Genomic DNA, 12225 nt, shown 5'->3' on the forward strand with positions numbered 1-12225 from the left:
AAAATAAACAAAAACAAAAAAGGCCAGGTTCTCAACTACATGGATCTACCTGCTTTCAAAAAGCAGCTGTGATTACCTGGGCCTCCAAGCTAACGTAAGCAGCTCCTTTGCCTCTTCTCTGTTTGATCACCCCTGTTTTCTTTAGACCTTCATCATAAAGATGAGGTCATCAGGCAACAGTTAACTTAGCTCCAGATTTCTGCTTTACTACATATACACAACACCCTACCTACGCTGTTGATTCCTTTCCTGCATTAGGAGGAGTAAGAAGGAAGAATTAAGGAGTTCAAGAATGATTGACCCTCTACCCCTAGCTTCCCCTTAGTAAATTTGCGGGTGGACCTCTCTGGCGCAGGCAGACCACGTGGGCAAGAGAACATCCAATTGCAGAAGGACCTCGTGAGCCAGACGGGGTCCCAAGGAAGATGCGGGAAGTCAGCAGGTCTGTGCGCAATGGAAAGATGACGAAGAATCTGACCCCCTGCCCGATGATCAGCTGAGATTCTTTCCCCCTTTTCCCTTTAAAAGTTGTCACGTCTGAGCAGAATCACTGGAGTCAGTCTCTGGACATACGTCCATCGCCCCAGATTGCTGGCTTTTCTGAATAAAATACTTTTCTTTTCTGCTGAAGCTTAGCCCTCGATTTATCGGCTGTTGAGCGGTGAGCGGCCGAACCCGTGTTCAGTTACGCTAAGTCTAACGAACATGATCAGGCTGAGGCCGCTGAGGCTTTGAGGCCGTTTTGGCATCTTTTTTCTTTATCAGCGCTCAAGCTTATTGAACAAGTTTTGCTCTTTTCTTCATGTGTATGTTTGTTTCTTCAGCTGGAATGCTCTTAGCTCTCGTGGTCCAAATGAACTTGAGACTGCTCTGCTCTGGGCACTACTGGCCAGGAGCACCCATCTATTTTGATGTCCACTGTGGGCCTGGGTGGCAGCAGGGAGGAGACCACATCCGGCATTCCCAGCATCCCAAGTAGAGTGGCAGCCCTCCGGAAGCACAGTGGGCCAGCTGGGACTGAGCGGGCCGTTCCTGGAAGTATAACCACCCTTCCTCCCTCCTCAGTGCCCTTGGTGTACGCTCCTCTCCTTGTCTGCCCTCCACTTCCCTCACCTCTTTCTGTGCGAACAGTCTTTCTTTCAACCGGCAAACTCTTCCTGCACACGACAAAGCCCCCTCTGGTCTGAGTCTTTCCATGCCTGAGCTGGTCAGCCTGAGGCTTCTTTCTTTCATTGCCAAATGTCCTGTTTTGTGTTTGTCATTTCTTAAAAACTTCACAGAGTAAACAACAAGGTGGCGATATTTCATAGGGTTTACACTTCCTTCTGGTCTTGGAGAAAAAGGACTTCTTGGTTTCCTCTCTCTCCCATCCCACTCTCTGCAATCATCCCCCCCCGAGTCTCAGGCACTTGGCACTGGGCCGCTGGCAGTTCCTTCAACTGGCTGAGCCCTGACAAAGCCTCCAGGGGGGTGGCTGGCTCCGTGGGGTCCTATGTGCTTTCAGGGTATCAGAAATTCTTTTTCTTTCGTGCGTCTCTATTTTTCATTATTTTAACTCCTGGCGCTGCATCTCTGTCTGCTGAACGGAATGACTGTCCTTTCAGAGAAGATAGGTTTTAAAAAGAACTCAGCAGAATCCCAAATGCTAGGGTCTCGTGGCGCCTCAGAAGCTCGTTACCATCTCATTGAAGGCCTTAGATTCGGCAGGAAAAATACAGGAAGGAAGGCAGTGGGGGGGGGGCAGGTTGCAATCGGGCAGTTCCGGCTCGGTGTGTAGTCCGCTGACGGGGTCAAGGGAAAGCTGCCCGAACACCGCCCCGGGGCAGCCTCTGTGCCTGGAATCTACGCAAAGCAGCCTCGTTTTCCATGAATGAATAACTGGGCCTGCGCAATCAGTCCCTTCAACTGTCCTCTCCAGACAGGCTTTATAGCGGCAGGAACTTGAGGGCGAGCAGGCAGAGACACACCTGAGCGTGAGACTCAGCTCTGCAGCTGCTGAGCTGTGTGACCTGGGGCAAATTACTTAACCTCTCAGTCCCCCATTCTCTCCACCTGCATCAAATGAGCTCACGCAGGAGACAGACACCAGTTCAGGGCAGACACATGGATGGAGAACATGCTAGAAATATCAGTTGAATCTGAATTTTCCCCTCCTTCTCTTTTGTTTTCACTACAAACACCATTTCTCTTCTTAAGACAAGAGGGGCCGGCGTGGCAGGCACTTTAAGTCGGGTAATGTACCAGCACTGTGAATTCTGAAATAAATATGGTGGGAGCTCTGCCCTCATGGGGGTTCAGTCCTGGGGAGATGAATAGTCACCACAAGGTGGTCAACATGGGGCAGAGGGTACACAGGGAGCACTGAAGAGGCTCTGAACAGGTAGAGCAGGTTTTCTGGAGGGGGGACAGCTAAACTGAGTCATGTACGATTGCTGAAGACAGATGGCGACCTATGAAAGGTAAAATCTTGTTAATCAAATCAATTCTTTCTACTTTAACTATACTGAAAGAGACTTTTTTTTTTTTTGGCGGTACGTGGGCCTCTCACTGCTGTGGCCTCTCCCGTTGCGGAGCACAGGCTCCGGACGCGCAGGCTCAGCGGCCATGGCTCACGGGCGCAGCCGCTCCGCGGCATGTGGGATCTTCCCGGACCGGGGCACGAACCCGCGTCCCCTGCATGGGCAGGCGGACTCTCAACCACTGCGCCACCAGGGAAGCCCGAAAGAGACTTTTTAAAAAAATCTTCAGAACAACTGAAGCTTGATGACTCCTTGATTCTGCACGAATATCCTTGCCCATTTCTTGATACGTTTTCAATTTACCTTCATGGTAATTTATACTCAAGGAAACTGTCCAAGATCTGCTAAGGGATTCAATAAAATAGGTCATGGAGTTAAACGCTGTGGTGAAATCAAGGGCTTCATTTTATGGATAAAATTTAAATTGCTTAGCTGCCCTTTTTCATTATTCGTGTTAAGACTAACGACTGATCAGTGAATGGGAAGAGATCGCTGTAGGAATCAGGAGGCCGTTTTCCTATTCTTTAAGCGCATCTGGTGAGGTTATGGACTTTGCCCTCGAGGTTAACAGACCTTGCATTGGGGAAGAGACCCAAGCAGCCCACTAGCCCACCTCTACCACTGGGGCTGCTCCTGAAACTGCTGCAGGGGCAAGAAGCCTGAACCTGGAATTTTTCCCAAGATCAACCTTGGAAGGAATGAGCGGGATGACCGTGTTTTAACATCAGTACTTTTCTGGTACTTTTCAAAGTGAGGTCTGCATTGATGTCATTATTAAAAATGCATATTCCAAGCTGCCCCTAGATGTGCTCTCTGGCAGTGAGGCTTAAGAACTTCCATTTTTTCCCAAGCATCCTAGGTGATTCTTACACGTGAGTGGAGAGCCGTGGGTCAGCACTGACTGTAGAGGGACTACTTCCTTTCAGTCATCCAAGGTTCTTTGATTAACCTAGCTCTAAGGTAACCGAGCTCTAAGGTAAACAAGGACCACTTTGCTATTATGACCAAATGGCCAATTTTATGAGTATGGAATAAAAGGATAAAGTCATTATATCTCAAAAAAATGTTTAGTTTAAAAAAAAAAGGATATGGGGCTTCCCTGGTGGCACAATGGTTGAGAGTCTGCCTGCCTATGCAGGGGACACGGGTTCGTGCCCCGGTCCGGGAAGATCCCACATGCTGCGGAATGGCTGGGCCCGTGAGCCACGGCCGCTGAGCCTGCGTGTCCGGAGCCTGTGCTCTGCAACGGGAGAGGCCACAGCAGTGAGAGGCCCGCGTACCACAAAAAAAAAAAAAAAAAAAAGGATATGAATTTCTTAGGTTGTAAATGTTTTATAGAGTTTAATGCAATTTCATTTTTGAAGTTGGTTTCTAATAATACCCTTAATTTACATGTCTAATATATGCATCTGTCAATTCTGATTTATATAAATTGTAGATGGTCTTGTTCACTTGCAATATAGGACATAATCTAGAGTTGCAAAAGTAACCTAAAGCTAACTGTTCTCACCAAGCACTAAAATATTAGTCCCTTTGGGGGACCATTTTTCTTAAAAGTTTTTACTTTTCATTTCAAGTGTTGTTTAGATTAGTGCCTCTGTAGCTGTTCTGTGTAATGGTTAATAGGTACCTACCAGCTCCCCCAAAGAAAAAGAGTTCAGTGATCTAGTAGGCTTGGGAAACACTGGGGTAGACAAAGTGAAACAGGTTTTTACTGCAGATTACAGATCCTCTGAGAGCCCCTAACATGTGGATGTGCACAGTAACTCTAAAAGAAAGGAATGGAAATCTCAGGGTTTGCCAAGCTCATTTAGTTTCATGGAACATTCCACTGGATGAACATTCAGAGGACCACAGTTTGTCCAATACTCAGTTTAACCCACCGGCAAACTCTATCAGGGGGATCAGGCTGCTTTCACTTAGATGCCCTGCCCTCAAGACCCAGGCCTAGGAAAATGTTTCACAACTGGGGGTGCACATTAGATCACATGGGGAGCTCCCTCAAACACAAACCTCCCACTCTCGACATCCAAGTTCAAGCACTGATCAAAATAATGGGAATCACAGTCTACTTGACCATCACCAACTCTCGCTCCCACCATCCTCAAATCATGACCAGCATTTCTGACTAATACTCCAATCCCTACCACTCCCATTATACTGATAGTGCCACCATCATCATACAATGACCGACAAGACCACTGCCATGACCATCACCATCACCATGACCTGGCCATCACTACCACCACCACCACCATTACCACCACACTGAGCAACCAACACCACTGCTATTATTACCCCGTGACCCACACTACTGCCACTGCCACTACTGCAACCATCCCCCGCACTGTAGCCACGATAACTGCTGTCAGAGCAAGTCACCACCACTGCTCCCCTGTTGCCACCATCTTTCTTATGTCCAGTCTGGAGATAAAAAACACAGTGTTATTATTCCAGGTTGCATTCAAAGGTTGGAAGACGAGATATAATTGCACATATTTATCCCTAGGTACCAATAACCACCAAGCGGCACCAGACATGGTGTCCCGGTAGAATCCTGGGATCTAGAGTCTCAATAGAATCTCTGATCCAAGGCATGAGTCCCTCAGTTACCTCTGTGACAAGAGTGAAAAATGCCACACAGGGCTGCCATGCCAGTTTATCTGATGGGAAAATTCAGCCCCAATCTGCTTTCAGAAATGTGGAAGCTGGACCTCAGCTAGTTGTTGGGGAGAGACCCTGGTGCTAGCCATGTGGCAACCATAAGGGGCTTTAAACCCAGCTCAAAATGCAGCTTGTTACTGCTTAAGGAGCTAGTCCTGGGGGATCACAGCAGAAAAGGACTTAACTTACTCAGCTATATGCTCTAGTTTATGTAATTATTTTAAAGTTATATTTTATGTGTGCACTGCATTTATTGTACATATATAAATGTATAATAATAATACAGACAGTCCTTGACTTTTTGATGGTGCAAAAGTGATATGCACTCAGTAGAAACCATACTTTGAAGTTTTAATTTTGACCTTTCCCAGTCTAGTGATATGCAGTACATACTCTCTTGTGATGCTGGGGCAGCGGTAGCAGCCACAGTTCCTAGTCAGCCACGCGATCACCAGGGTAAACAACCGCTATACTTACAACCATTCTGTACTCATACAACCATTCTGTTTTTCACTTTCAGAACAGTATTCAATGAATTATATGAGACAGTCAACCCTTTATTATAAGATAGGCTTTGTGTTAAAGAATTTTGCCCAGCTAAATGTAAATGTTCTGAGCACATTTAATGTAGGCGAGGCTAAGCTATGATGTTTGGGAGGTCAGATGTAGTAAATGCATTTTCGAATTTCAGTGTTCGCAACTTACGATGGGTTGATCCGGATGTAATCCCATCATCAGTGGAGGAAGATCTGTAATGAGTGGCATATACTGAGTGCCAACAAAGTATTGGGAACTGTGCTAAAGGCTTTACATATACCATCTCTTTAATCCTCATACTCTTTTACAAAAAGAAGAGAGGTTAAGGGCTTCCCTGGTGGCGCAGTGGTTGAGAGTCCGCCTGCCGATGCAGGGGACACGGGTTCGTGCCCCGGTCCGGGAAGGTCCCACATGCCGTGAGCCATGGCCGTTGAACCTGCGCGTCCGGAGCCTGTGCTCCGCAACGGGAGAGGCCACAACAGTGAGAGGCCCGCATACCGCAAAAATTGAAGAGAGGTTAAGTGCCCCAGGTCACAAAGTGAATTCATTGTAGCACTGGAGTGTGAACCTAGGTAGTCTGGTTCCAGGGACACTCTTAACTGAAACTCTACACTGAGCTGTACACACGTCATCCTGCATGGAGCGATTCAAGGTATGTTCAAGGGTATTATTGATTATATGCGATTTGTCTCACATGCTAATTTTTGAGCCTAGTCTCAGAGGAGACGTAAATCCACTACATTCCAAGAGGTAGAAGAGACATGAAAGACCACCAAGTGCAAAGCAATTCGGTGCAAAATATGAAGGTGGAGAGACAACTACTCTCCAGGCAAAGTTCTCATAAATTCATGTAATAAGCACGCGATGAGGGGGCAGCGGTGTGCAGGGCACTGGGCAAGGCAATGCCAGCCTCCTGCTTCTTATTCTATAGCTTGTGTGTGTTGAAGTCCTCAGCAGGCTCAGGAAAAGATATCCTGGGTTCAAATAGCTTCAAAGTTTTCCAAGCACTTCCACAGATGGCAGCAGCACTACAGACAGATGGGGGATGATTCAGAGAGCAGTGCAGGGGCTGCCTGCCAGGGGATCGCCACTCTTCCTCCTCACCCTAGTTCATTCCTTACACATCTTGATACGAGAAATGGTCACTTCGCAAATGTACCTATTGTTACTCTTAAAAATACACAAATATATGCAGACTTATGTGTATATTCTACACATACGCAGACATATAGATTTTTTTTAAAAAGAGATGGACTCCTTCAAATATCGTTAAGCTGTGTCCTACTCTGAGTGTCTACAGTGTGGCCAGGACCATTGTCAGGGATGCTCTGACTCCTGTAGATTCTCACAATAATCTCAGAATCCCCGAAGATTTCATAACTGGCTTGGCCAAGGTTGCAATAGGATGGAAATGGCAGCGCTGGGATTTGAAAGGTCCCAGGTCCATTCGTCTGGCTCTGAAGTTTTGCTTCTTGACATGATCTGTGCTTGTTTTAACCATACCAAGTAACTCTTAGATTAAGATTCTTCACCTCTAAAGTGGGAGGAAAACAATGCTACCTCGTGGGCTTGTTTCGGGGGGATTAAATAACAGAATGTATGTAAAAACATTTTGTAATATGTGAGGAGCCATTCAAATGTAATATTATTACTATTATTTTGGTTTCAAGTAATAAAATTATTTTTACTATACAGCGAAGTTGCTTATTTATCTGGATAATGGTTTCAATATAATTATTGGTTTCCTTTGTAGTTGTACATCTTTTAGCTTTTTATTTCAGAATAGTTTTAGACTTCAATGAAGATAGTACAAAGACTTTCCACATATTCTTCACTAGACTTCTGCTAATGTTACCATCTTATATAAGCATGATACAGTGATCTAAACCAGGAAATTAACATTAACACCATTCACTAATCTATAGACCTCGTTCATACTTCCCCTATTTTGTCCACAATGGCTTTTTTTCTAATGTAGGGTCTGATCCAGGATTCCCAGTCACATCACATGTGACTGTCCTATCTCCTTGGTTTCCTCTAATCAGGGACAGCTTCTCAGGCTCTCATAGCCTTTAGAAAAGGAGGTGCCAGTTATTTTGTAGAACATCCCTCAGTTTGGTCATTCTGATGTTTTCTCATGAGTAGATTGAGGTTATGTACCTTAGGCAAGAGTATCTCAGAGATGACGTCATGTCTGTCTCGGTGCACCATATCGGGGGGCACATGATGTTGATCTGTTTTGATTCTGGTGATATTACCTTTAATACTTTGTTGAGGTGGTGTCTTCCAGATTTCTCTATTGTGAAGTCACTATTTTCTCCTGTGTATTTGTAATGAACAAGGATCTTGTGGGAAAGTGCTTTGAGACTATGCAAATATCATACTTTCACCCACTAATTTTAGCATCCATTGAGGATTTTGGTGTGCAACAATCATTACTATGATGTTGGCCAAATGGTGATTTTCTATTTCCAACATTCTTTCTACAGTATTAATTACAATTCTACTGGAAGGAAGAAATGTTGCCTTTCCTGCACTTATTCATTAAATCACTTATTTATGTCAATATGGACTCATGAATATTTATTTTATTCTGTGGGGTGGAATCCATGATCATTATTTTGTTCCTCAGATTATCCCAGATTTACCCAATGGAAGCTCCTTTAAGTTGCCTCCTTTGTTTTTTTGACATGCTCCCATCATTTATTAAGTATTCCCTTGCTTTCTAGAACCACAAGACATTCATGCTCATCCTGTACTTTCTCTGCCCCTGCTCTGGAATTAATCATTTTTCTAAGAAACTTGGGTTTCTTTTATTAGAGACCAAGAGGGCTAGTTGTGCTCATTGCTTCTGGAATTTTGTGGTTTCTAGGCACCTCTTAGAAGACAGAACTAGAAATTATATATACATATTTACTCACACATGTGTACACACACCTTGCTGTATTTATTTCTGTAACTATCCATCTGGATATCTATTAAAAACCATGAGTTCATACTGGAACTTCCGATTCTAATCCAACACCACAGAGTTCATTCTAGCCTTCCCCTCCTTTCCTTATTTGTACCTCCTTTTTTTAACACTGAGATACCTGGCTCTGTCACCCACAATAATTTACTCATTTGCTTGATCCTACTATGATTCACAGAGTAGTTTCAAAATTGCTTACCTACACTCCCGTGGAAAATACATTTTCTAACTAGAGAACAGTATTTATGCACTTTTTTTTTTTGGCTTTAGCCTTGCAGTATCCAGTCACAATGATGCTTTCCAAGTTACTGAAGTTGGTTCTTTCCTTTCCCATTGGCTCCGGTGTGGTAATGTATTCATTTATAATAGAGATAGGCTCATTTGTTACTGTCTGTATTACCGCTTGGGTTCCCCTCACAGCCTGGTTGACCTTAATTATACAGGTAGTTTTTGGGGGTGTGAGATTCTGTGGTTCTAAGAGACAGACTGAAAACAGTGGTATGCTCAGAGAAGGCTCTCTCCTCCCTCTTCCTAGTTTCTACCCCATTCCCATCCTGAATTCTTTTCACTCTGTTCCCTTTCACCCACTTGAAGGAACCAATCTCATTAGCTTATAAAATCCATTCTTAAATGATTTTGTCCTCTTAAGATTTATCTTCCCTATAATGATCAGTAACTCATCAATCTCCCCAAGGTCGAACCCTCTCTCAACAACCTCATCTCTAGAAGTATTTATACAGACACATCTTTTCAATGCGTTTTAATTAATGCCCTTTGTGCTGTGGGGAGTGTTACTTCGCTGTTTTATCTGATGTTGGCTTGGATTTTCTGAATGCTCTTGCATGAGTTCTCTTTATGACCTGCTTAGAAAAGCAGGCAAATGCTGGTGCCTGATTCTGAATGATCTTTGCTTCCCATTTGGAAGACCGAGATGGTTGCAGGTCCTGGCATATTAACTCGGCAGCTGTCTCCTCAGGGAGTTGAAAGTTCAACCTGACTGGCTGGTATGGTGGCAGGAGCAGCAGGTAGAGACAGCATGGTTTGCTCAGGAGATGGGGACCCGCATGGAGAGATGACAAGAGCACTGGCTTTGCATTCTAAGAGACTGGGGCTTTGTCTTTTACTTGCTGGGGAGATCTCATGCAAAATGTATCACCTCTTAGGTTGTTTCCATCTCTGGGCTATTGTAAATAGAGCTGCAATGAACATTTTGGTACATGACTCTTTTTGAATTATGGTTTTCTCAGGGTATATGCCCAGTAGTGGGATTGCTGGGTCATATGGTAGTTCTATTTGTAGCTTTTTAAGGAACCTCCATACTGTTCTCCACAGTGGCTGTATCAATTTACATTCCCACCAACAGTGTAAGAGGGTTCCCTTTTCTCCACACCCTCTCCAGCATTTATTGTTTCTAGATTTTTTGATGATGGCCATTCTGACTGGTGTGAGATGATATCTCATTGTCGTTTTGATTTGCATTTCTCTAATGATTAGTGATGTTGAGCATTCTTTCATGTGTTTGTTGGCACTCTGTATATCTTCTTTGGAGAAATGTCTATTTAGGTCTTCTGCCCATCGGATGAATGGATAAAGAAGATGTGGCACATATATACAATGGAATATTACTCAGCCATAAAAAGAGACGAAATTGAGCTATTTGTAATGAGGTGGATAGACCTAGAGTCTGTCATACAGAGTGAAGTAAGTCAGAAAGAGAGAGACAAATACCGTATGCTAACACATATATATGGAATTTAAGAAAAAAAAAATGTCATGAAAAACCTAGGGGTGAAACAGGAATAAAGACACAGACTTACTAGAGAATGGACTTGAGGCTATGGGGAGGGGGAAGGGTAAACGGTGACAAAGCGATAAAGAGGCATGGACATATATACACTACCAAACGTAAGGTAGATAGCTAGTGGGAAGCAGCCGCATAGCACAGGGAGATCAGCTCGGTGCTTTGTGACCGCCTGGAGGGGTGGGATAGGGAGGGTGGGAGGGAGGGAGACGCAAGCAGGAAGAGATATGGGAACATATGTGTATATATAACTGATTCATTTTGTTGTGAAGCTGAAACTAACATACCATTGTAAAGCAATTATACTCCAATAAAGATGTTTAAAAAAAATAAAAAAATAAAAAAAATAAAAAAAATAAAAAAATAAAAATAAAAAAAATAAAAATAAAAATAAAAAATAAAAAATGTATCACCTCTCCAGCCCTCAAGTTTACTTACACCTGTAAAATGGGAATATTAATACTCACAGCACCGTTTTGAGGATGACATGATTCTATTTAAAAACCCCTGGTGTGGAAGAGGTCCACTGAAAAGACAGTGTCACTTCCTCACTTCACCCTTTCATCCTTACATTCATAAAATACGCTGCTTCCATCTTTCTTGTTTTTTTAAATTAAGTTTTTGAGATAATTGCTGATTTAAAAGCAGTTGTAAGAAATAATGCAGGACAATCCCATGTGCCCTTCACCCCGTTTCCCCCAGTGGTAGCATCTTCCAGCATGATACTTGATATCACACCCAGGACTGAGACTGATCAAATCCACCGATCTTATTCGGCTTTCACCAGTTCCACATGCGCTCACTTGCTCATTTGAGTGTGTGTGTTTAGTTCTATGAAATTTCGTTTCATCTGTAGGTTTCATGGATCCACCAGCAACAGCAAACTACATGATAGTTCCCTCACCACCAGGAACCCTCGTGTTGTCCTTTTATAACCACACCCACTTCCCTCCCATTGCTCCCAAGCCCTCATCCTAACCCCTGGCAATCACGAGTCTATTCTTATTTATATAGTTTTGTCATCTCAAGGCCGTTATATAAATGGAATCATTTAATACATAACCTTTTAGGATTGGCTTTTTTCACACAGCAATACTCCCTGGAGAGTCATCAAAGTTGTTGTGTGTATAGTTTGTTTCTTATTATACTGAGCCTATTCTATGGTATGGATGTATCCCAGTTTAATTGTTCCCCCCCTGAAGGATACCTGGATTGTCTCCAGTTTTTAATTATTATAAATGAAGCTGTAATGAACATTTGAGTACAGGTTTTGTGTGAGCATAAATTTTCATTTGTCTGGGATAAATGCCCATGTGTGTAACTGCTGGGTTATATGGTAGTTGCACTTTTAGTTTTACAGAAAACTGCCAGGCTGTTTTCCAGAGAGGTTGAGCCATTTTACGTTCCCACCAGAAATTACGAATGGTCCTTTTTCTCTCCATCCTTTCAAGCACTTAGTGTCATCATTATTTTTTATTTTAGCCATTTTAATAGGTGTATGGTGATACCCTGTTATGTTTTTAAAGTTGCATTTCCCTAATGACTAATGTTGTCAAATACGTTTTCATGTGTTTATTTGCCATCTGTATCCTCTTCAGTGAAATGTGTCTTTGCCCATTTCCTTATTGGACTGTTTGTATTTTTATTACATTTTGAGAATTATTTATTTTAAGTGAGGTAAAATTGGTATATAACATTTTATTAGATTCAGGTGTACAACCTAAGTCGATATT

The 12225-nt window shown here is 43.3% G+C and overlaps 1 protein-coding gene across 5 annotated transcripts in view; it reads right to left on the reverse strand.

Annotated features, from left to right (window-relative positions):
* NMNAT3 (nicotinamide nucleotide adenylyltransferase 3) overlaps window positions 1–12225 on the reverse strand; it is a 116972-nt gene that overhangs the window by 39076 nt on the left and 65671 nt on the right. Inside the window, exons 2-3 of one of the 5 annotated variants that reach the window (XR_003429695.1) lie at window positions 10906–10932; window positions 9437–9847 (exon numbers count right to left, since the gene is read on the reverse strand). The exons of the other annotated variants lie outside the window; for them this stretch is intronic. The gene's annotated coding sequence lies outside the window, so the exon portion shown is untranslated. Of the gene's footprint in view, window positions 1–9436; window positions 9848–10905; window positions 10933–12225 lie in introns of those variants that run through there. 5 annotated transcript variants of the gene reach the window in all.

Source organism: Aethalodelphis obliquidens, unplaced genomic scaffold (assembly GCF_003676395.1).
Source record: "Aethalodelphis obliquidens isolate GAN/ISIS:26980383/991018 unplaced genomic scaffold, ASM367639v1 scaffold72, whole genome shotgun sequence".
Taxonomy (NCBI): Eukaryota; Metazoa; Chordata; class Mammalia; order Artiodactyla; family Delphinidae; genus Aethalodelphis; species Aethalodelphis obliquidens.